Source organism: Calliphora vicina, chromosome 4 (genome assembly GCF_958450345.1).
Source record: "Calliphora vicina chromosome 4, idCalVici1.1, whole genome shotgun sequence".
In the NCBI taxonomy this organism is placed as follows: Eukaryota; Metazoa; Arthropoda; class Insecta; order Diptera; family Calliphoridae; genus Calliphora; species Calliphora vicina.
The window spans coordinates 47,999,497-48,025,220 of record NC_088783.1 but is presented as its reverse complement, the minus strand read 5'-3'; the positions used below and the strand labels follow the sequence as shown (position 1 = coordinate 48,025,220).

Below are 25,724 nucleotides of genomic sequence, written 5' to 3'. Positions count from 1 at the left end.
TTATAGATAAAATATTTTAAAAACATTTCAGCAGTTCCAAATATTTAAATTTAAGGGCTTAAATATAATTGTGTGCACACAAATAAAAGGCAACATTCTCACCCTGAAATTACATAAACTGAACGAATGGACAACTAACTCTTTCGAAAATATTTATAAAAATTCCAAAATTGTAATAAATTGAGGACAGACAATTTAAAATTTACGTGTACAGGCTTTTTCAGAAAGAAAACCAAATAAGTATAATCAAGTAAGAGAGCTATATTCAGCTGTGCCGAATCTTATATACCCTTCGCCAAATTATACTTCAAAATACAAATTTTAAATATTTTTAGGTAAACAAAAATTTTTTTCCAAAGTTCTTTTTTTCATTTTTTGAAAAAAAAATGTTTGGAATTGTTTTTTTAATTTTAAAATTTTTTTTAAAAAATTTTAAATTTAAAAAAAAAATTATTTTTTTTATTTTTTGATGAACAAAAATTCGGGTTAAAAATATTTTTTCCGATTTTGACCCATTGTAGGTCCACAGACAGACGGACATGGCTTAATCGACTCCGCTATCTATAAGGATCCAGAATATTTATACTTTATAGGAATCTATAAGGATCCAGAATATACATATATACTTTATAGGGTCTGAAAATTATATTGTGGAAATTACAAACGGAGTGACAAATTTATAGATACCCTTCTCACGAAGGTGATGGGTATAAAAATGCAACTTTGGGAAATATAAATAAAAGAGGCAACATTACACAGTGTAATAAAATGGATAAAGGAAAAAGAATATTAAATATTGTACATAGTTGTTTATATACTAAGTTGTTAATAAATGCCATATTATTGTAATTCCCGAAATAATATAAAATTTTGTATAAAAAGTTTTTAAAATTTTGTTTTGGTATAAAAAAAATTTCTGTGAAACTATGAATAATTCTGGAACTTAAATGAACCTATCCTTTAAAACATACTTCTTCCACATAGATTTCACCATCATACAGCCAACAACTCAATTAAGTAACTTTTATCACGCACAAAACTCTTAAATTCTTTCAATTTGAACCTGGTTTATGGCAATAATAAGCTGAATTCCCAAGACCATACATAAATGTCATAATTTCTCTCAAGCTTCTCATAAAAATATGGTTAATAATTTTAATGGCCATTTGAAATGTCAGTCACGCAATGAGAAGAGCAGCAACAGCAAATACCTACAATAAACATTTAAATTTACGCATTTTGTATAAAAGAGTCCGGTTTTATGAATTTGGTATTAAAGAAGTAATTTTTTTTTCCTGCAACATGTTGTTATTATGTAGCTACTGTTGTTGTTGGATTTTTTGATTTTCAAAGAATGTTGTTTGTGGCATTTCTTGTTTCGGTTTTCTGCAGGTTTCAGCATTGTGCAGCAACCAAACTTTGTTCAAACAGCAAGAAGTTTAAGCTCTCTTGTTGTTACTTGTATCTAGACTAAATTGGTATAAAAAAAAAGATGAAAAGTTTGTCGTTCATTGTTGTTTGTATAAAATTATTTGTTTGTTTTTATTTTATAAATAAATTTTCTTTATTTTTATTATTTTTGTTGTAGTGCTGGTTAGTTTCTACTACCAGGCATTCAGAATTTTAAGTTTCATTCATTGTTTTTATTGCTGCTGCTGTTTTAAATGCTGTTGTTGTCGCTACTGCTTGTGCTGCTGTTGTTGGTGAGTTTCAGTTTTCGCATTTTTATTTTTCTGAATATAAAACTTGATATGTAGCAGCAGCAGCAGGAAAAAGGTATGTACAAATATGTTTGTTTGTATGTATATTTGTACAATATTTATTAATTTATATAAATATATGTTTGTATTCATGCATATCTACACAATACTTTGATATTTATGTATGTCTGTAGGATCTACTATATAAAGAAATGTATAGCATGTTGTTTATAAACATTTAATCAGTGTGAAATTACAGCTCATAAATGGAATATTCTTTTAAAAAAATTTATAAAATGTACAAGCAGCCCTTAAATGAATCTCAGTGTAATGTCGGGAATATAAATAGGAAGAAAATTATAATGTTTAGGGAGGCTTGTATTGAGGAAGTTAAAACCACCTGCATGGCATGTGGGAGTACATTTATTATCAGCCTAAAGGTTAATTTTTAAAAAATATAGGTACTGTATTTATTTGTTGATTGTATGAGCCAGGAATTACTTACAGCTTAACAAATTTGCAGACATTTTTTTTTAATTTATATTCCAGCAAAAAGTTCAGATTAGGGATACAAAATTATATGTTTTCGGTATCAATATAATGTTAAGATATTAATTTTTTTACCCTCATTTTCTATAGAAAATACTGATATGGGCATTTCCACATACAGCTCTTCCGCGACCGAAAATTCAAATGTTATTAGGCGTATAACTTAAAAATGTAGTTGTGCATGTTTACTGTAACCATTTAAATAGTGTTACAAGTTTTTTAACAATATTATAGTCACAGTAACTATTTACATGATTGTGGTAACCATAATATGGTTAATTTACGATTCACATGATTGTTTCAACCATATATATGGTTACAGTAAACAAATATATGTTTGTAACAACCATATATATGATGAAGGCCTTACTATATTATGTTGCTCTCGGCTTTGGGTATCATAATCTGAGAACAACATATTATGATAAAATTATTCATCATATAAATGACTGTCACAAACATATATTTTACTGTAACCATATATATGGTTGAAACAATCATGTGAATCGTAAATTAACCATATTATGGTTACCACAATCATGTAAATAGTTACAGTGACTATAATATTGTTAAAAAACTTGTAAAAATATAGAAATGGTTACAGTAAACATGCACAACTATATTTTTTCTCTGCGTGTAATTTTGAAGGCCACATATCTGTCATTTATTCTCACTTAGTTATTGATCATTTAGTGTAAACAACAAAGTTTTTTTGTTGCTTAGAAAATCTCGAATTTTGTGCCATCAAAACGTCATATGCGGGAAGTTTTGCTTTACTTCTTTTATTTGAAAAAAAGTGCTGCTGAAGTACACCGATTGTTCACCAAAGCTTATGGTGAATCTGTTCCATTGGTTTCAATGTGCGGGATTTTGACACGGAAGACAGGCTCAGGCCAGCCAAAAAAGACCAAGAATTGGAGGCATTACTTCACGAAGATCGTTGTCAAACTTAGCAAGAGCTTGCAAAATCATTGGGAGCTACTCAAGCAGCAATTTCAAAATGTTTGCGAGCAGCAGGATTCACCCAAAAGCAAGGAAATTGGGTACCATACGAATTGAAGCCGAGAGACCTTGAAAGACGGTTTTGCATGTCCGAAATGCTGCTTGAACGGTATAAAAGAAAATAATATTTGAACCGAATCATTACTTGCGATAAAAAATAGATCCATTAAAATAATCCGAAGCGTATGATATCGTTTGTGAAGCCCGACCAACAAACCGAATCAACACCAAAGACAAATATCCATTGCGCTAAGGTAATGCTCTGTATTTGGTGGACCAAAATGGTCCTATCTATAATAAGCTGCTGAAATCTGGCGAGACCATTACATCGCATGAAGCGAACATTTGCCGAAAAATGCGGCCAGTCATGAATCCGTAATATACCATCCTGACAACACTCGGCCACATTATACAATACCTGTTAAAAACTATTTAGAATGAAGTGGTTGGGAAATTTTTCTTCAAACGCTTTATAGTCCAGACAGTGCCCCGTCCGAATACTATTTGCTTCAATCAATGCAGAACGTTCTCTCTGGGATACGCCCGACTTTGTAACAGAGCATCCGAAATTGACTTGATTCGATCTTGTCCTCAAAAGATGAGCAGTTCTTTTGTCTCGGAATTCACGTGTTGCCAGAAGCATTGGAAAAGGTGATAGTTAACAATAGCCAATACTTGAGTAAATTTATATTGTACAAATGTCTCAAAATAAAAGCTAAACATTTTTCTTTCCAAAACCAATTAACACGAAAAAAATTAAAAGATGCCTAACAAAGCTCGATTAGCTATAAATTTTTCATTTGATGTTCTAATGTCACGTTCTTGTACCTATCATCAGTGTTTTCTATCAGTACACCGTGATTATTCTAATCAAATGATTGAAGAATTTTAATTCAAATCACAATTCAAGGGTTTTAAATAAAAATGTTACTGCATAGAATAACCACACTAAACATTTTATTTTAATTTTCATATTTTGTCGCATTCGCTATCCTAAGTGTACTTTTTATCAAAGACAATATTTTTATTATTTTATCATGCATTTAGGATGGGTAAAATGTATTTTGAAAGAAGGAATGAAACAACAATGGAGAAAATTTTAAGATATCTACTAAATTACAAAGAACATTTTGGGAGAGCTGATGAGAAGACACAGTGAAGCGCTGTAGAAATTGACAAAAACAAATAGCAAGCTGTTTCAAGAAAAGTAGGAAAAATATTGCATTTTAAAAACTTATTTTTGAGCATTATAGCAAACATGGGGAAAAGCAGTAATGAAGGTAGACAATGTGTTACTAGTGGGCTAATTTTGAAGACTTCAGGTTTGAAGCACTATATAAGAAGTATTTCAAACCAATAATAATAATAAATACGAAGCTTTTTTGAAATGAATTTAATAAATTAAAAAAACCACGGTAAAACATGTCGCGTGCTAAATCAAGGTTGTAAAAACATGAATGTAAATATTTAAACGTGACAACTATCAATAGAAAGCATTATTAATTATTCTACATTAATTAACAAAAAATCAATTTAAACCATTATATTCCAATTCGCAGATTTTTGCATTTTTCTAGATTGCATATTATTCGCACCGTTCTGGATTCCATGATAATTTGTAATACATATATTGGAAAGAACAAACAACACCAAACTGGGAACAAAAAAAAACAGAAATGGTTAAGATTTCTTTATTTTTTCACTTCAAAGGCGTAGAATTGTCGCGTTCAGGACCGTAGAAATCCTCATTTGCAAACAATTAAAATAAAAAGAAAACGAAAGAAAATAAGATTAACAAGACATGAATGAACATGCTTTTATTGAAGAGCATCTCATTTTATTTTAAGTATAGAAATGTGTAAATTTGTGTTTTTGCATTAAAAAAACTGATAATTGTTTGATAGTATCAAATTAGTCAAGGCAGAACTTTTGAACATGAAATAAATAGTATCAAAAAAAGTACGATCGTATCAATTTGTCCAAGTCTGGTTCAGATCAGATGCGTAGCTACTTGAGTGTAAAATATTCTTAACTAAATAAGAATTCTATTGATTATTTGCATTTTTTAGTAACTATACTACTTTTTTATACTCATACAGATGTCTAATGAATAATTTCATATATGTATACGAGATTATAAGCCTGTCGTTACTAAACCACTTCTAAGTAATGCATTAACTTGTTCAATGCCAACATTTTAAATAGCATCTCATGATATAAGAATAATAAGAATAGCAACAACCCAAAAACGTGATCGCCATATAAAAGAAACAAAAACAATTATAAATAAATTAAACAATAGATAATACTTGTACAATGTACATTAAACAAATGTGGCTCAATTCTGTTATGAAAAATGTTTAAGACAAAAGGGGATTAGTTTTGAACAGATAACAGATATCTGCCAAAATAGACAAAATCCCCTAAACATTTATTAAATTAATTATTTTATGATTTGTTTCCTATATACGCTCTATTTTATTTAATTAGGTCATCTTTAATTTTCAAGATTAACTCACTCCTCCTTAAAATTTAATAGTCTAGAGACAAATTGTCGTCAGTTGAGCCTTATATGGTTGAAAAGCAATTACCATACAATTACTATTAGACAGAGGGTATTAATTTTATCATTATTATTGTTGTTTTGCAACACCCCCGTAACATCTTTGCCAGAGGTTTAGACATTCAATATGAGTACAAACACATGTAAATATTTATATACGAACGTCTACATATAATAATTCGTATGCGGTTAAATGTGTCTATACACTGTTAAGAGTTTAATAAAAATTAAAGTCGAATTTAAAATACCCTTTTGAAAAATTGGGTGTATGACCTAAAAATGAGGGAGTTTTTCAAAGTATTTTCCATTGTTAACTATGACTTCTTCCCATCTTTCTGGGAACATTTGGATTCCCAGCCAAAAAAAACTGCTCATCTTTTAAAGCCAAGAACGAATCAAGCCAATATCGGATACTCTTTTTCAAAATTTACTATTAACGGAAATTTTTTTTAACAGGGGAAATTTTTTAAAAATGATCAAAATAGTGTTTCAAAAGTAGAATAACGAAAACAGTAGCTTCAAATAAAATTTCCCAATTAGGAAAATTTTAAAAAATCCCAAAATAATGATACATGATCGAAATCTTTTTGGAAATGGAATAATTATCAAAAATATTGGTACAAATAAAATATCCCTTTAAGGGAAATTATTTTCAATAGGGGAAATTTCTAAAAAAATTGCGAAAATAATGAAGTATGATGGAAATGTGTTTGAAAATTAAATAACTATCAGAAATACTGCAGAAAATAAAATTTCCCTTAAAGGGAAATTTTCTGGAACAGGGGAAATTTTTAAAAAATTACCTAAATCATGATCTATGATCGAAAAGTGTTTCAAAAATTAAGCAAGTTGTAAAAATATTGTTTAAAGTAAAATTTCCCATTAAAAGAAATTTTTCCTAACAGGTGAAATTTTTTAAAAATTACCAAAATAGTGTTTCAAAAATAGAATAACAAAACAATAGCTAAAAATAAAATTTTCAATCAAGGAAAATGTTTAAAAATCCCAAAATAATGATACATGATCGAAATCTGTTTGGAAATGCAATAATTATCAAAAATATTGATACAAATAAAATATCGCTTAAAGGGAAATTATTTTCAATAGGGGAAATTTCTAAACAAAATTGCGAAAATAATGAAGTATGATGGAAATGTGTTTGAAAATTAAATAACTATCAGATATACTGTAAAAACTAAAATTTCCCTTAAAGGGAAATTTTTTGGAACAGGGGAAATTTTTAAAAAAATTCCAAAATAATAATGTATGAGCGAAATGTGTGTTTCAAAATTAAGTAAAATGTATAAATATTATAAAAGTCAAATTTCCCATCAAGGGAAATTTTTCCTAACAGGGGAAATTTTTAAAAAATTACCAAAATAGTTAAAATTTTCCATTAAGCTAAATTTTTAAAAATCCCAAAATTATAATGTATGATCGAAATCTATTTCGAAAATGGTATAATTATCAAAAATAATGGAAAAAATAAAATATCCCTTTAAGGGGAATTATTTTTAATAGGGGAAAATTTGAAGAAACTTACAAAATAATGATGTATGATCGAAATGTGTTTGAAAACTGAAATAACTATCAAAAATAATGCAGAAAATAAAATTTCCCTTGATGGGAAATTTTTTAGAACAGGGGACATTTTTAAAAAATTACCTAAATATTAATGTATGAACGAAATGTGTGTTTAAAAATTAAGTAATTGGATAAAAATTGTTAAAAGTAAAAATTCCCTTTAATAGAAATTTGTTTAACAGGGGAAATTTTGAAAAAATTAACAAAATAGTGTTTCAAAAATAGAATACATATCAACAACAATTTCCCATCAAGTATAATTTTTAAAAATCCGAAAATAATGATGTATAGTCGAAATCTGTATAGAAAATGAAATAAATATCAAAAAATATTGGTAAAATTAAAATATCCCTTTAAGGGAAATTATTTTTAATAAAGGAAATTTTGAAAAAAAGTTACAAAATAATGATGTATGATCGAAATAACTATCAAAAATAATGCAGAAAATAAAATTTCCCTTAAAGGGACATTTTTTGGAACAGGGGAAATTTTTGAAAAATTACCAAAATAATAATGTATGACCGAAAAGTCATTCAAAACTTATGTAAGTTGTATAAATATTGTTAAAACTAAAATTTCCCTTAAAGAGACTCATTTTTAACAGGGGAAATTTTGAAAAACTTCCGAAAAAATTATGTATGATCAATTGAAAAATTATTGAGGATTATTGAAAATAATAAATTAGTTCAAGAAACTGTAGAGTTATTAAAATTCGTTTAATTTCTATATTTAAAATGAAATGTTTATTACTGAATCAAATTGAAGACATAAATATTGATTGATTACTTTGGCCATTTATAACAACAAAAGAGTACCACAGAAAAAATCTTAAAAAAAAACAAATTGAAATAAAACACACACCCTTAAATAACACCCAAATGAATCAAATACAAAAAACCATAATATTTATACATTCGCAAATCGAACACAAACAAAAAAATTATGAGTTTTTGCAACTGTGATGATAATTTTGTTTAGATAAGAAATTTGTAAACATTAAATTGTATTTTGATCTATTTGAGTAAATCTTTTCTTTTTATAGAAAAATATACAAAAACTCGTAAATAAATACATATTACATACAAACAATTGTTTTCTGGTGGCATTAAATGGGATTTGCAAATTATTTACAAAACTTTTTTTTGTATAATCTTTTGGAAAAAACAACAATAAGAGAAATTAAATATTATACATTTGTACCATTTTATTTAGCCTTTTTTTTGAGATATTTTCATGATTTATAAAAACTGGATTAATTTGGCTTAAATAATGAATTTAAGTTGTTTTTATAAGTTTCTATTGTTGTGTCATTTGAACAGTGTCCTACGCATTGTTAAAATATTTTTACAAAATTTCCTTTTTATTTGTGTTTTTTTGGAAACTGTCTGTGTGGGTGTTACAATAGCGAAATGTTTTTACTATTCTTTATTTTATTACACAGTCATTGTGTCGCCGGTAATATTAATAAATGACATAATAATTTGTAGTAAAGGTAAGAGATAGAAAATGTTTTTCATTGTAAAATTTAAAAAGAGAAATTTATAAATTTAAGTTAATAATAAAGTACTATTTTGAGCAAAGTTTTAACAGCTTAAATACAAATTTTTTATTGACTACGTATGTGACTACTTAAATTCATATTAAAATCTGTATCTTCAATGTCTCTCTACTGCTACAAAAAATATTGCTAAAAATTAAATTTCCCTTTTTTGTTGTAGGGGAAATTTTTAATATAATGATGTATGCTCGATATGTGATTTAAAAATAAAATATGTATCAAAAATATTCCCTTAAAAGTACATTTTTTATAGCAGAGGAAATCTTTTAAAAATTTACAAAATAATGACGTATGATTGAAATATTTTTGAAAAATGCTATATGTATCAAAAATATTGTTAAAAGTAAAATTTCCTTTAAAGGGAAATTTTTTATAATATAAGAAATTTTTAAAAATTTTAAAATAATGATAATTATTTAAAATAATTCAAGATAATTTTGTTTTGCTCCACAAAAGAAAAATTTCCAAATTTTTTGTAGCAGAGGAAATTGTTTTTATCCTAATAATTTTGCAAATTTTAATAAATATCAAAAATATTGATAAAAATAAAATTTCCTTAAAAAGGGACATTTTTTCTAACAAGGAAAATTTTTAAAATTTCTCAAAATATATGAAATATGTTTTAAAAATGAAAAAATATTGTTCAAAATAAAATTTTTCTGGAAGGAAATTTTTTTTAACATAGTTATGAAAATACGTTTAAAATAAGAAAATATCCCTTCAAAGGTATTTTTTCCTTCAAGGGAAATTTTAAAAAAATTGATAAAATAATGATGTATGATCGAAATATGTTTGAAAAATAGAATAATTATCAAAAATATTGTTTAAAATAAAATTTTCCTTTAAGGGAAATTTTTTCTACCAGGGAAAATTTATAAAAAAATATAAAATAATGATGTTTGATCGAAATATGTATGAAAAATAGAATAATTATCAACAATATTATTTAAAATAAAATTTCCCTTCAAGGGAAATTTTTTCTACCAGGGGAAATTTTAAAAAAATTATAAAATAATGGTGTATGGTCAAAATATGCATAAAAAATAAAATGTTTATAAAAAATATTGTTTAAAATAAAATTTCCCTTCAAGGGAAATTTTTTCTAGCAGGGGAAATTTTAAAAAAAATTATAAAATAATGATTTATGATCGAAATATGTTTGAAAAATAAAATAATTATCAAAAATATTGTTTCAAATAAAATTTCCCTTTAAGGGAAATTTTTTCTAAAAGGAAAATTTATAAAAAAAAATAAAATAATGATGTATGATCGAAATATGTTTAAAAAATAGAATAATTATAAAAAATATTGTTTAAAATAAAATTTCCCTTCAAGGGAAATTTTTTCTACGAGGGGAAATTTAAAAAAAGAATAAAATAATGATGTATGATCGAAATATGTTTGAAAAATAGAATAATTATCAAAAATATTGTTTAAAATAAAATTTCCCTTCAAGGGAAATAGAATAAATAGAATAATTACAAACAAAAAAAAAATTATTAATTTAAAAATATTACAAAAAATAAAAAAATGTCAAAAAGGTTAACACAAAATAAATTATTATTTTTAAGAGAAATTTTGTTGATGAATAAAATTTGTAAATTGTAATGATTTGTATAAATAATCAACTGCTAAAAAATCACTTTTTTCATTGGTTTTCTAAATTCTGTCTAGATCGAAATTCCCTTCAAAATTATTTCCGCAAAGGCAGTCTAAACTCTTTTGATTTACCAGTAAACGTCGATGCGGTAAAGATACTCGTAGTGTAAGATCACCATGATCAACATTCCATGGACAGTTGTCCATGGTGTCAGGCTTCATGACCGAATTTTCAAGTTGTGAATACAAAATATTAAATGAGAAGACAAATGTTTAAATCGTAATTCAGCTTTACAAAATGGAGGAAAATTCTCGCACTCGTAATCGAAATAAATTTAGGATGCTTATTAGAGTTCGAGTAAAAACTCGATCGTTCTATAATTTTCTATACAGTTTATTCTATATCGAATAAAATAATCCCAAAAATAAATAAAACTCGCATGTTCGAATAAGTATTCGATCGTGTTCGACTGCGGTAATTAGCCCTCTAATTTTCGGTTGTTAGAATCAAACCATTCGCTTGAGAACAAATTCGTTTGTCACAACAAATTTAATTTCTCTGAGAAACACTTTAAAATATCTTAATAGTCCACTTAAATGCCTTTAAATAAAAAAAAAAAACCTTAATCACAATTTGTCTCATTATCTCTGTCAGTAGTATGCATTACAATTTGTATCCACATTTTATTTTTTATTTTGTATTTTTTGTTGTTGTATGCAATTTTGCGGGTAATTGAGCTGTTATAATATGGAAAACATCAACATCATCATTATAGGAAACAATAAAACGAAACCAAAAAAAAAAAATAAAACTATTTTTATAACATTTCATTTCATTCCATTTAATTTAATATTAATGTCCATATAATTGCAAATACAGACAGATAGATGAGTGCTAATTGCAATGCGTGTAAGAAGAGGGTAGAGGAATTTGTCAAGTCATTTGAATAGATACGAGTATAGGAAATGAAATACATACGTCAACGCTGTAAATAAATATCTAATATAACTTAAAAACTAATATAAATAAGTAGAAAATCTAAATTTAATGGTATGCATTTTTGAAATATACCGCAGCGGCAGGTTTTGAATTGTTAAAGTACTGTGACGAATAGATTTAGATTTAGGTAAATAACTAACTTATGGTAGACCCTCAATAGTTGTTTAAAATAATATATACAATTTTAGCCAATTTTTAACATAAATCTAAACACTGTGCTCTGCTTAGACACAGAGTCTCTACAATGCTTTTGCGATTAGAATGCGTAACTTATAAAATTTTATTATTAAATAGTTTTAATCATTTACAAAAACCATTTAAATTATTATGTTTTGTTTGTATTATGATTTATTTATAAATTAAATTAATACAATTTTATTATTCTTATCTTTAGAATAGAAAAGCTATTCTAAAAATACACATTACCATCAACAGAACACTAGAAATAATTTCATGTATGACATCGTGGCCCATTAGCTCAGTTGGTTAGAGCGTCGTGCTAATAACGCGAAGGTCGCGGGTTCGATCCCCTCATGGGCCAATAAACTTTTTTTTCAGTTTTTTTTTTATTTATTTTTAAATTATTTTTGTGATTACAGAATTTTTTGTTATTTATTTTTATTGTAATTTAATTAAATTTAACTAAAGGTTCATTCAATATGTGTTCAATATGCAGTGTTATTTGACAAAGAAAACTGAAAAACTTTAAGCTGGTACGGAAATGTGACATTTATAAAGTGGAAGTAAAAGAGCAACAAAAAAATAAATAAACAAAATATTTAAATGAACAAAACACAACAGCAACAAAAATAGTCATAAAAATCAATAAATGACATTGATTACGGTATATAATAATATAAATGTACATACCTACATACTATATACATAAGCAGATACACACAAACGACTTGTGTCAATCATATATTGCTTCAAATACGAGGTCCGGTTGAACAATTATTTCAAGATAATAGTAAAATCATCTTATAACTTTATACTTTGGGTTAAAACGAATTCTCAAATCATTGCACAATGGGGCAGAATCAACATTTATTTTTTACAATTTTGCCCATGGGGCCCACATTTCTTTCTGGGCTGGGAAAATACTTTGGGGATAAATAAGGAACACATCAGTGTTTCTAAAACCGCTCCCCGTTTTTTGAGCCCTGCTTTGGGATTTTAGAACATGTGGCCCAAATTTGAAATTTTGATAAAAATAGGTCACATTCCGAAGGGCGTATATATACTTTGGGTTAAAACGACTTCTCAAATCATTGCACAAATCTAACCATTGCACAATGGGGCAGAATCAACATACTCGGAAAATAGGACATGTTTTTTATATCAAAATGTTCTTCATAAAGATACCTTACAGAAAAATATAAAATTGTTATATGTTCTTCAAGAAAGTTAATTTTTAATAAAAAAAGAGTTAAGTCACCTTTTCGCTAAAAAAAACAGAAAAATCAACTATTTTCGGAATATTTAAATTGAAAATCGTTTATTTTTGAATTCATAATTGATATTGCTCTGAAATCTTTTGTATGTTATTTGTAATTTAGTTGTTTAACCACCAAAAAGAAATCGAGTCCATTCGGTTCAAAAGTCCGACCTATATTTTTAAAAAAGCGGACCAAGGTATGGCAAAATTTAAATTTTGAAATACCTGCAACTCGGAAATTATAAGATGTAAATAGCACATTGTGTTTTCAAGACCTAGCCAAGCGCTTTCCAAAAATATAAAAATCTTTGAAATCGGAGGGGAAACAAAAAAATGCACGTGTTTAAAAATTTTACAAGTCGAAAGTACCCTATTGGAGCCCCCATAGCGCCGCCCCTGGATAATTTGTAGGGCCCATTTTAGTAACATAAACTCGAATACTCCTTGGCTACGCCCATGTCAAATTTTGTTCCGATCGGATGTGCCGTTTAGAAATGCCAGATTTATTTCCAAAAAATTTTGATTCTGCCCCACTGTGCACTGAACTCTTCTTTACAGCTAAATTATTTTTCACTGAGACACTGAAGATTATCGCACTGGCATAATTTACATTTGATTTTGCTTATGTTCTAATGTCGCGTTCTTGTACCTAAATTATCATTACTATCGGCGTCAAACATTAATGGTAACTTTTCCCGAAGAATTTAATCAAGTGGCCAAAAAATCTCGATAAATGATAAATTTTTCATATGATTTTGTTCATGTTCTAATGTCGCGTTCTTGCACATAAATCATCGTATTGTTTTTCATACTTAGCGATTGTTCTAAACAAGTGGCCAAACAAAGCTCGATTAACTGTAAATTTTCAACTTGATCGTGTTCTAATGTCGCGTTCTTGTAAAATATCATTTATTGTCAGTACTCAGCGATCGTTTTAATCATGTGGGTAAACATTTTAAATATAATCAAAATTTAGTGGCATTAACTAATAAACGTTGAAGTACATATTCAATAATTTGATCACACACTTTATTACAAAGTGTTTTTGCAAGGCAGTTTCGAAAATTTGTTTTGTCCTTTTAAATTTTTCGTTATATTTTTGAAATTTACTGTCGAACCTAAAGGTATTTTATATCAATGTTTTTGTTTTTAGAAGACCAATGTTTTGCCATTGACCTGAAGTAAATTAGGGTGGTAGGAACAGAGATCTGGTGGATAAATACTAGAACGGGATACTTGAAGACAATGGCCCTTAGAGCAAAACATTGGTGTTCTCGAGACAAAAACATTGATTTATTATACTTTCAGATCCGATTGTAAATTAAACGCCATGAAGAGCTATCGATATTAGCAAAAACAAATACAAAGCTGATGAAAGGAAAAATGGGAACATATCGTAAAAAGACAGAAAGAGTTAAGCGATAGAAAGAAAATTAGGCTAAAGAAAAACATGAAAACAGAAAAGGAATTACCAGAGGACTTAATTAAAAAGTTAGTTTAATTATGATTGGAAATTACTTGCACGTATGGGAAACATATTATGATGAACCAATAAATAAGAAACTTTTGGTAGTTAATGCAATTTTGTGTTGATATTAATTGAATTAATTCTTATTTCACACGTGATACGAACATATGTCGCGTGCTTAATCATTATAAAAGTTGTAAAAACATTAGAAGCTCTCATTTAAAAAAAAATTGCTTTAAAACATATGTTCCAATTTTCAACTTTTAGCATATTTCTATATGTATTCAAAAACAGGGTCTATTATTTGTAGCATTCTTGATCCCATATTTATAACTAATATATTGAAAACAGCAAAACAACATAAATAACTGTTGCAGTAAACCATTCTAAAGAAAAATTTATTAAGATTTCTTTATTTGTTTCACTTCAAAGCATGCGAATGTCGCGTTCTTGACCATGGAAATGTCCATATGTTAACGAAAATTATGTAGTGTATGCCGCATTTATAATTTTACATTACACAATATTAAATACATTTCATATATCCCTCGTAATTGTATGCATACATATAACCGAACGAATCCTTATTAAAAACGTGGCAGGAAAATATGAAAATTTCTTGCGTGCTAAATCATACTAAAGTTTGTAGAAAAACATGAATGTAAATATTTCAACATGATACCTTTAAACAAAAAAACAACACATTATTATATTGTAGTTTAAAATGATTTTCCAATTTACAGATTTTTGCATTTTTTAGATGCAGTCGAAAACGTGTACCATTTTATGTAACATTCTTCATCCTCTGTCAATTGATAATATATTTGAAACAACAAAACCCTAAAACATACATTTTGCACTAAACATATCGCTACTAAAATGATATCGGAAAATGCAAATAAGAAACTCGTACAAATGTCGCGTTCTTGACCATTGAAATTACCCTATAATAAAGAAAATTATCTCATATTTATCTCATTTATAGTATTAAATTTTTTTTTATTTAAAACGTAACAAAAGACTTTTGATATAGCCCTCGTTTTTGTACACACAAAGATAAGTGTTTACTCGCATTAAAGTGTACAAAAAAACACTTTACGTACTTCTACACATTCTTAATATTTCGTATGTTTGACATGTGTCATTATTTTTTGAATTTAAAGATGATTTCCGTTAAATAACATTAAAGTGTCAGATACAACCAAGCATTTTCATGGGTAATAATAATGAATAATAATGAATTATTTATGTGTTTGTATGTTTGTTAGTCAATAATATGTAAATATCATGAGATTTTGGCTGGCCATTAGGCCAGCAATAATGAATTATTGTGTTGAAAGAATTATTATGGTTATTTGACATTTAAAGACAAAATTATACAAATATTAATATGAATATTTGCTAAATAATATTCAAATTGAATATACAAAATAATTGACTTATTTACCAGCAAGAAGTGAGAGTGGTTTGTTCAACTGGGAAGAAGAGATTAAAGGCTCTATACAAAATAGGTTGAAACGTTTTTAACTTTATAACAGTACAGAAAAGGAAGTATTAGTGCTATTTTTAAAATTTTAAACTTTATCTTTATGGTATTGTAAATTAAAATTTCGTATAATTTAAATTGAACCCTAAATACTTCTTGGCACTCCATAAAACTTCTTTTTTTCCATTGTTTAAGTACGACGCAATATAACTCAAAACAATGTTGCTACTTAATAAATATTGTTCTTGAATTTCCCATACATATTTCTATTATTCCATTTATTAAAATACATTTCATGTTTTTTCACCCTTTTTTGTTGGCCTTTTTCTTTATGCCCTGCATTTATTTTTTCCTCGTTTGCAGTTTTCGGTCATGCAATCATTTTTGTTTTCAAGTCTTCTGCATGTCTTTAAATACAAATATATAATTTTGTTCAAAATAAGGGCTAAAATTTCATAACAACTACAATATATAAAGTCTTTTTGTTAAAATACATTGTTTTACTTTTATTATTGTTGTTTTTTAGCGTAATACAAAATAATAATAATAATAATATGAATTTCAATGTCATGTTCATATGTGTCTAACTACAGCAAAGAAAATGTAGAAAATAGGGATGTCCCCCAATGGTAATTTTATAGCAGAAATTCAAAATTTAAAATGTATTATACTTCAAGTAATATATCGAGGGCCTATATTCAAAACCCTCTATCTTGAAAAACAAAACTTTTCAGGAGAGCCAAAAAACTGTTTTTTTCGCGTATTCTTGAGTTATTAAAATTCGCTATTCTACAATATTTTGCACTTTAATAAAAATCAATTATTTTGATTTAATTTATGCCATCTGTTAGTTTTTAATGTGATTTATTTAATATAACTTAATTTATTTAAGATAGCGTCTAATAATACAATATTAAACAAAAAATTATAGAAAAAATGTTTTTATTTTGCTTTTGTAAATTTTTTGGAAATTTGATTGAAGAAATTATTTCAAAAAAATATTTGAAAATCATTTTTTTTGTAAAGAGGGTTTTGCATTCAGAAAAATTATTTGTGTAAGACAGAGAAATTACAAAAATGCAAATAAAACAGTAAAAAGAACATATCTTCTATATATATAAAAATGAAATGGTCCATGTATGTAATGCTATCACGTGAGAACGGCTGGAGCGATTTGGCTGATTTTTTTATTCGATTCGAAATTTTCAGGAGATGGTTTGTAAAGAAAAAAATTCAAAAATTCGTAAATTTTAATTTTTAATATATTCTACTTTTCACTTTTCATAATAAGAAAATTTTTTTTTATAGAAACTTGAAGAACTAACATTAGTAAATAGCTACCGGGCGAAGCCGGGGCGGTGATCTAGTTTGTTATAAAATTCACACCATATATGAGGGCAGTTTTTCTGAACTTTTTACCATAAAAGAGTAATTTTCGTGAAAATCAAAGATAGAGGATTTTGAATATAGGCCCTCGATATCCCTTTAATTTTACAACATATCGTTATGATAAGACCGTTTTCACAAATTTTACTGGAGACACAAAAAACGTTTTAAAATTATTTTTTTTAAATCAGGGACCGTTAATAACGGTTATCCACAAAATTTGAAATCAAAAAATCTCTATGTTAGAGTCAACGGAAACGTGCTCTTTCAGAATCTATGGTGATATTAAAAAAATTATCGCAACTCCACAATTACCAGTTATTTTTCAACGTAAAAATAAAAGTTCGCATGAAACACTTAAAAAAGGAGTTTTAAATAACCGTCATAAAAAACTCATTTGGGAATTTTTATTTTTTCCGTCTAAAATTAAAACTCTTTTCGTTTATTTTCTACATTTTTCAGTATCTTTGTTTATTGAGTCTATCTGATATAATGTTTGTAATAATTTATTTGTTTAAGAAAAAAAAAACAAGAACAATTTTATAATAGGAATCAAAAAAATAACATATTAAAATCCCACTTGATTTTATTTTAATGCCCCTTGCATTAAATTGTAATGTTCTGACCAGCGGCAAGAGTTAGGTGTCAATTTACATAAAATGACTTTTATTTTCTGACGGGAAAAATAAAACTCTTCAAGTAACTTTTATTTTATGACGGAAAAAATAAAAGACCTCAAATGAGTTTTTTTTATGACGGAAAAAATAAAACTCCTCAAATTAGTTTTTTATGATGGAAAAAATAAAAGTTTTTTTATGACGGGTATTTAAAACTCTTTTTTTAAGAGATTCATGCGAACTTTTATTTTTACGTTGAAAAATAACTGTTTTAGATGGATTTTTATTTTTAAAGTCACAAATTGACAAATTGAAATCTTGCATGAATCCTAGGCAACCTTTTTATAACCGAAATCGGACATTTTGATTTTTGCATATATATAACTTATTTGTGTAAAATTGTTGGTTCGAAATCAATATTTGTAAGATATTTATGTAGGTTAATGTGTTTTTCGGAAGATGTCCTTTTTCAAATTTTTTTCAGGAAAAAAAAAATTATCATAAAATTTTTTTCACTAATAAATTTAAATTTAAAAATTAATAAAAAATTTTGCATGGAAAAATTAAAAAAAACAATTGGAAAAATTTTTAAATGAAAATTAATAAAAAAAATGTTGAAGAAAATTTTTTTATTTTTACTCAAATTTGAAATAGAACACTAACTTATGGGGGTTGCTCACAGCAGTCATATTTTTCGTGTTATTATTTTATGACATACAACTTTATGACTACCGTGTGAATACCCTAAATGTATGCAAAATTTCATGATATTATGAAATAATCAACTTTTTGGAGGTTATTTCACACTTTATTCCAAAACTCTGGTTTTAATTGACCGATTTTGCCCATTTTATATGCCAAACAAGGAGTATTCGATTAAAATTGCATCACCATACGTCCTTCCCTCGAAGCCCTGTCGCACCAACAGACGGACGGTCATATAATTTTATAAGGACCCAGAATATATGTTATAATTTTTGGTTCTACAATCAATATTTCGATATATTAGAAACTGAATGACAAACTCTAACTTGAGAAGCATGATTTTTTAAACAAATACAATTGTATGGACTGAGTTTAATACACAGAATCACGATTTAAATATAAAGTTGTCAAAATTCCTATTTTCCCTGGACTCCCTAAAGTACAATACATACGAGTACTTGCAATTTCCATCATGTACACTAAAGTCGAGTGTTTTTCCATGCATGTAAGTGGGTGAATTTTGTGGGTGTAGAATTTTTTATTTTCTTTTTTTGATTTTAACAATTTGTATTGTTTTTTTTTATATTTTGCACCAAATTTGCACTCATTTAAAAGTTTTCAACACAATTCCTTGTGAGGATATTTATTTGCCAGTATGGCTCTTTGGTATTATGTAAATCAGTTGATGGTTGTTTACTTTAAAGGATTAAATGTATGAGTCATGCATCATGCACTCATGAATTAATGGATGAGTGAATAAAGTTAAATATGAATATGGGTAAATGTAAGAATGTTTGAGTAATTTGTATAACTATATGTGGTAGAAATGTTTCATTGAGACCGGAATATATGAAGGATACATAAATATAAATGTTCACTGGAGATTTGTGTGCAATTTTTATCCAAATATTCAGGGACCTATAAATACAAAAGTTACAACTATTTTGTTATTTATAGTTTCGCAAAAAAGTTAGCTGACTATTCCAGAGGGTCTATTAAAAATAGTTCAATATGTCTCAAATTGATAAACAAACTAATAATAACCTTTTCTTTTCAGTTCACTCTTTACAGCATTTATTTTATGGAAATTTTACGTAAACTTCAAATCTATTAAATAAATTGTAGTATAAAACAAGTAAGAGAGCTATATTCGGCTGTGCCGAATCTTATATACCCTTCACAAAATTATACTTTAAAATAAATTTTTTTAAATATTTTTAGGTAAACAAAAATTTTTTTTTAATTGTTCTTCAAAATTTTTTTTTTTCCAAATTGTTTTTTAATTTTTTTTAAAAAAAGTTTTTTCCAAATTTTTGATGAAAAAAAAATTCGGGTCAAAAAATATTTTTCCCGATTTTGACCCATTGTAGGTCCAACTTACTATAGCCTTATCTACATCGTTGCAATGGACTTTGAAATATCTATCATTAGATATCCATATTGTCTATATTAATGACTTAGTAATCCATATATAGATCAAAAATAGGTCAAAAATTGAGGTTGTCCCGGTTTTTTGCTCATATCTCTGTTATTTATGGACGGATTTTGCTGATTTTAAATAGCAAACTTCTCGAAATCATGTCCGACAGAATTATTGAAGATTTGGATCGCGAAGATATCTGGGGTCTTCAGAAAATTGATTTCAACTAACAGACGGACAGACAGACAGACGGACATGGCTTAATCGACTTCGCTATCTATAAGGATCCATAATATATATACTTTATATATATAATGTAGAAATTACAAACGGAATGACAAACTTATATACATATACCCTTCTCACGAAGGTGAAGGGTATAACAAGTAAGAGTAAGCTGTGCTGAATCTTCTATACCCACCATCAAAATGTGACAATAAAATATTTTTTCTGATAAAGAGGTTATATGGGGGCTAGGGTCAATTATGGACCGACCCTCACAAAAGTTGGTAAAAAGATTGTGGTTCATTTAAAACTCGTTTGTGTCCAAATTCATATCTGTATTAATTATTAAAAGAGAATTATGAATGTTCTAGTCATTTTCTGAGGGGGACCTTGTATGGGGACTAGGAACAAAAGTTGCCCAATTTTTGCCATACTTTACAGTATTATTTCAGAGAACTTGGAACTAATTTGTGCAAAATTTTATCAGGATTTCCGCATAATCAATGTATATATGACTACTCAGATTGTATTCCGGGGGGACATTTGTATGGGGTCGATGTGAAATTATGGACTGACAGTGCCCATTTTCAAAACCAGATAAAGCTTATCAACTGAGAGTATTTGTGGCCCTATCGTGGGCCTAATCATGTTTTCAACAGACGGACAGATGGACGGACGGACGTAGCTAGATCGTCTTAGAATATTATGAGGACCCGGAATATATATACTGTGGGACTGCCACAAATATTTTGATGTGTTACAAATGGAATGACAAAATCAATATACCCCCATCTTATTTTAATGGAGGGTATAAAGCAAATGCTTACAACTTTTAATAAATAAGTAAATTAGTTTAATTAACTATTTAAATCACATAATATTTATGAACATTTTATAAACATTTCTACATAACTGACTCTTTTATATTGTGAATTTGTTACTGTATATTTTTATATTTAAGGACAAAGTCAATGTCAATTAGTTTTCGTTGTATGTTAGTACATTTTACGTACAAAAAAATAAATAAATATTTCTTGTCTTGTGTTGTTGCTGCTGCTGTTGTCATCATTGTTGTTGGCGTGGCTGATTTTTTTGTTTTTGTTATTGCTGCTGCTGCTGGTTGTCGTTATTAAACAAACAACATTGTTGTGAGTATTTGACATTCAAAATGTTAAAACAACTAACGAATTTAATAAAACAAATAAAAACAGTAACTACAATTCAAACAAAAAATTAAACAAATTAATTTAAGAGTTGGCGTTAAATAATAAAAAAAAAACAGAAACGTAGTTTGGAAAAAAGAGTCTAAAAATATGTCTGTTGCCGTTTAGCGTTTAGAAAAAGTCACTTATTTTGGTACGTGACCAAAAGAACACCTTTTAATTTAACAATAAAAAACCAAAAAAAAACACTTAAAATTAAACATTTATTTGCAGTGCATGTTTATAGTTTCAAAATAACAAAAAATTCAAAAAATATATAAAATATTTAATTGAATTACAATAAATAAAAGTTTACGATTATTTATTAGTAACAACTTTTTGTTTGATGAGTCAGTGTTAAAATTCATTTAAAATTTAAAAAAAACAAAAACACAAAACCGTTTAAAATCAAACATAAATAGTTGTTTTAAATGTTTGTAACGCCCACTTTAGAAAAATCTGCATTTAAAATGTTTAAATCGATTTATAATTAATGACTGCTTAAACAAATTAAAATACAATTAAAACAAAATCATTTAGTGGTGGGCATATTTAGTATATTTAGTTCTTTCCAAGAAAAAATTTGCATAATTCAACACTTTAAGCTAAATTTTAAATATTCCCAGCAAAAACATGCTAATGTTTTGCAATTACTGAAAAACTTATTTTTCAATGACTATTTCATACCATCAGCATTACTTAGAAATAGTTTGGTAATGGCTGACATATTGATATAACTATACAGAGAAAACAGATTCGTGATAGCAACCGAATTTTTTGCCAATCGAATGGTTCGGTAGCGCACATAGAAGTTTTCGGTTCTATCAAAAGAAAGTCAGTTGATAAAGAAGAATTTCGGTTGAAGCAACCAAACTTTTGTTACTCCTACCAAAATTTTTTAGCCACAACTGTAAAATTCGGTCACTAAGGTAGAATCATTCGATTGGCAACAAATTCGGTTCATAATAAAATGCAGTCAACCTTTGAATGATTACATTTTTGATAATTCAATTCTAATCCAAATTGATTTAAAATATTTGTACTTCATTCAGTTTGTGTTTTTATGCCCAAGTTTATGCTCAAGTTTGTAACGTGCAAAAATATTGTCCCAACACCCAGATTAAAGCATCTGATCAGTATCACTTTCGGGGTCGATGTCTGAACGTCCGTCCGTCCGTCCGTCCATGTTAAATTTGTAATCAAACTACAGGTTTGCCCCTACTCACGCAAAACAATGTGTTAGAACTAGGAAAATAGGTTATGGGAGGGAGGAAAGAGGGACTAGTGTTTGTGGACATTCGATTTGCACTTTCATACATTGAAAATTATAGGAAATACTTCAGCGGGAGGTTTGTTCCACATTTCCCTGTAGTGTGTTTTGCGATATCTTGCCAATCGACCACAAAGGGATGTGTTCTTGATGAAAAACGTGTATTATGTAAAAATCTGCTGGTATCAGGAACAAGTTCCCTAATTTCATTAGAACACATTCCATTGTAGTACCGATAGAACAGTCAGACGCAGCCCAAATTGCGTCGGTGCTCCAGCGCTATAGATTCGCTGGAGCACCGACGCAATTTGGTCTGCTGGACACCCTACTGTCACCAATAATCACCTTCGCACTCTCCTGTACGCGAGAAGCTCCAAAAATTTCATTTTCGGTCGGATATATGTAGGTAATGTAAATAGTGAGGAGATCAGATGGAGTGAAGTAATTCTTACACCGTTTTAATGTGACAATGAGATTATCGCAAGCTCTCGATTAAGGGAATCATTCATGTTTTGCCTCAATGCTTAAATCTCTGACAGGCTTGGTCTATAACTGAATGAATATGAACGACAAATGTTGCTGTCATCTACAAAATAATAGATAGGGTTGGAATTTTGACATATATGGTATTTTATAAAAGTAAGGAATAGAGTAGGAGAAAGAACGGAACCTTGCAATACCCCGGAATTTATCTTGAACTCGTTTGAGAAAACTCGATATAAATCGAGAGAAGTTATTACCGAAACCAAAAGCAATAAGTTTTGATAATATAGAATAGAACGACACCATTTTTCCGATAGGAAGGATAGCAAGTCTCCCGTAGAGCGTCCTCTACGAAAACCATACTCTCCATAACTTTGAAATGTGCAGAAGAAATTGCTATTGGACGATAATGTTCAGGGTTGTTAGCCACTCGTTTTTCAGGAATTTGCGTTACATTAGAAACCTTCCAACGTACAGGAAATTTTGCCGGCACGGTAAAAAGTGCTGATAAGGTTAGCTGTAAATGATCGTGACAATAACTTATTTGACTCCCTATTTGTAAGCATTTGTGGTAAGCACCCCACAATGACAAAGTAATGAGTTTTTTTTAATTTGATTTAATATTTTAAAGTTTTTTCATGCTCTCCAATAAAATAAATATTTCCTAATATCACGAAATACAAAACGTTTACTTTAAATTGATTTCAAAACTTTTGATACAATGTACGAGATTTGAGATTTAAGTAATATTAGAACAAGTGATTATTTTTTTAATCATTTCCAAACCACTAATTTACAATGTTTAAATCTTTCAACAAAAATAACTAATACAATATAATCATTTTATTCTCTAAATAACTAATTTAAATGCAAAACAATTTCTTTAATTTAGTTTTGAATTACTATAAATCTACTTAAAATACAAATTTTATCACAAATTTAGTTTTGTGGTTGTAATTCCCAACCGCAAACAAATTAATGGCATACAAATGCTACAATAAATAATAAATGCAAAAAAATAAATAAATTAAATAAACTTTGTTGCAAATTACTTTCAACTGATTATTAAAAAAAAAGTATAGTTGCAATTAAATTTAAAATTAAGAAACATGAAATCAAATTAAAATTTTAAGATCAACTGAGGACTTGCTTTTGAAAACACAAGTCATCAACAAATGTTCCAGTCAGTTACAAATTTTTAAACATGGATAGCAATAAATGTAATAAATATAGGTATATTTTTACTACTCCGAGGAAAGAAAAATGTTCGACAATACATTGGACCTCACCCTTTCCAAATTTGTTAAAACCTGGTACACAGTTTAAATGTCATACAAAAGTTTCTGGGAAATTTTAGATTCGCTTTGGTATGTCTTTTATCAGAGTTCAAATTTTATATAAGAATGATATAAAATCGCTCAAATTTAATTGTATATACATTTTTAACCGCTTATCCAATTTTTACAATATTATTATCATAGTTATGCATATTTTCCTAAAAATCCTTCTCTTTAGAAAGGATATTCTATTTTCTAAAGATTTCCCATAATTACACAGTGATACAAAAGTGTACAACCAAAATATGATGGGGTTCTCATGTAGCAATTTTCTGTTTTGTTGGAGTCCATAGAGTACGAAAATATTTATAGTTTCTCTTGAGCACTTCACTAATTTGAAAATTATTTTTTTTGATTGAAAGATATGAGTATCACATTTTAAACAGAAAAAGATTTGTAACGGTAGCTTAAAGTCAGGATGCCCCCAAATAAAGCAAAATACTGTCAGCCGTAGCACGACAATTTTCCAATCGATTTTCAGACAGTTTCTTCTGTTTGAAATGTAAAACATTATTTGCATTAGAGATTAAACAACTTTCAAGGATTGTAACAGCTGCTTGCAACATTCATCATGTTTATAAACATTGCCATCAGTAGAAATTTCTACTTATCAACAATGTTGATACCACGCTGTTATTAACATTGTTAATAAATATGACAATATTAAATGTAAAGCAGCTTTAAAAGCTCTAGGTGATCATTGTGGAAATATAACATTACAGTTTTTTTCCGTTAGATTATTCATGAGACTTCTAGACGATGGCGCTGTGTGTATAAATAGCTACAGCGAGTTGTGAGTAAGTCAGTATGCGTTGTTACAGTTAACCTCAACTGTATTACCAGTGAATTCTTGTAAATTATAAAGTGTGTTTTTAAAGTTTTAGTATTAAAAGACAGTGACTATTTAATTTGTTGTGCTCATATAAATAAATAAAGAGTTGTTGCAAATATTTAAGCGAAATCTTTGGCCAATTGAAGATGACATTTTTGATATATCCTTTGTTTTTGATAAAAAAGGATTTCTAGAAAAAAAAATAAAAATCTATGATTCATTAACTTAATATGAGATGGTAAAATCTGAGTAATAGTTCTGAAGTTACCTTAGGTAATTTGCCAGTATCTATTAAAACCT

The 25,724-nt window shown here is 27.8% G+C and overlaps 1 protein-coding gene and 1 non-coding gene across 3 annotated transcripts in view; one reads left to right on the top strand and one right to left on the bottom strand.

Annotated features, from left to right (window-relative positions):
- Positions 1–25,724, bottom strand: part of rut (rutabaga) — a 190,123-nt gene that overhangs the window by 74,536 nt on the left and 89,863 nt on the right. The gene's annotated exons all lie outside the window — the stretch shown is intronic.
- On the top strand, positions 12,023–12,096 carry TRNAI-AAU (transfer RNA isoleucine (anticodon AAU)). Its single transcript has one exon. It is a non-coding gene; the product is annotated as a tRNA-Ile (tRNA).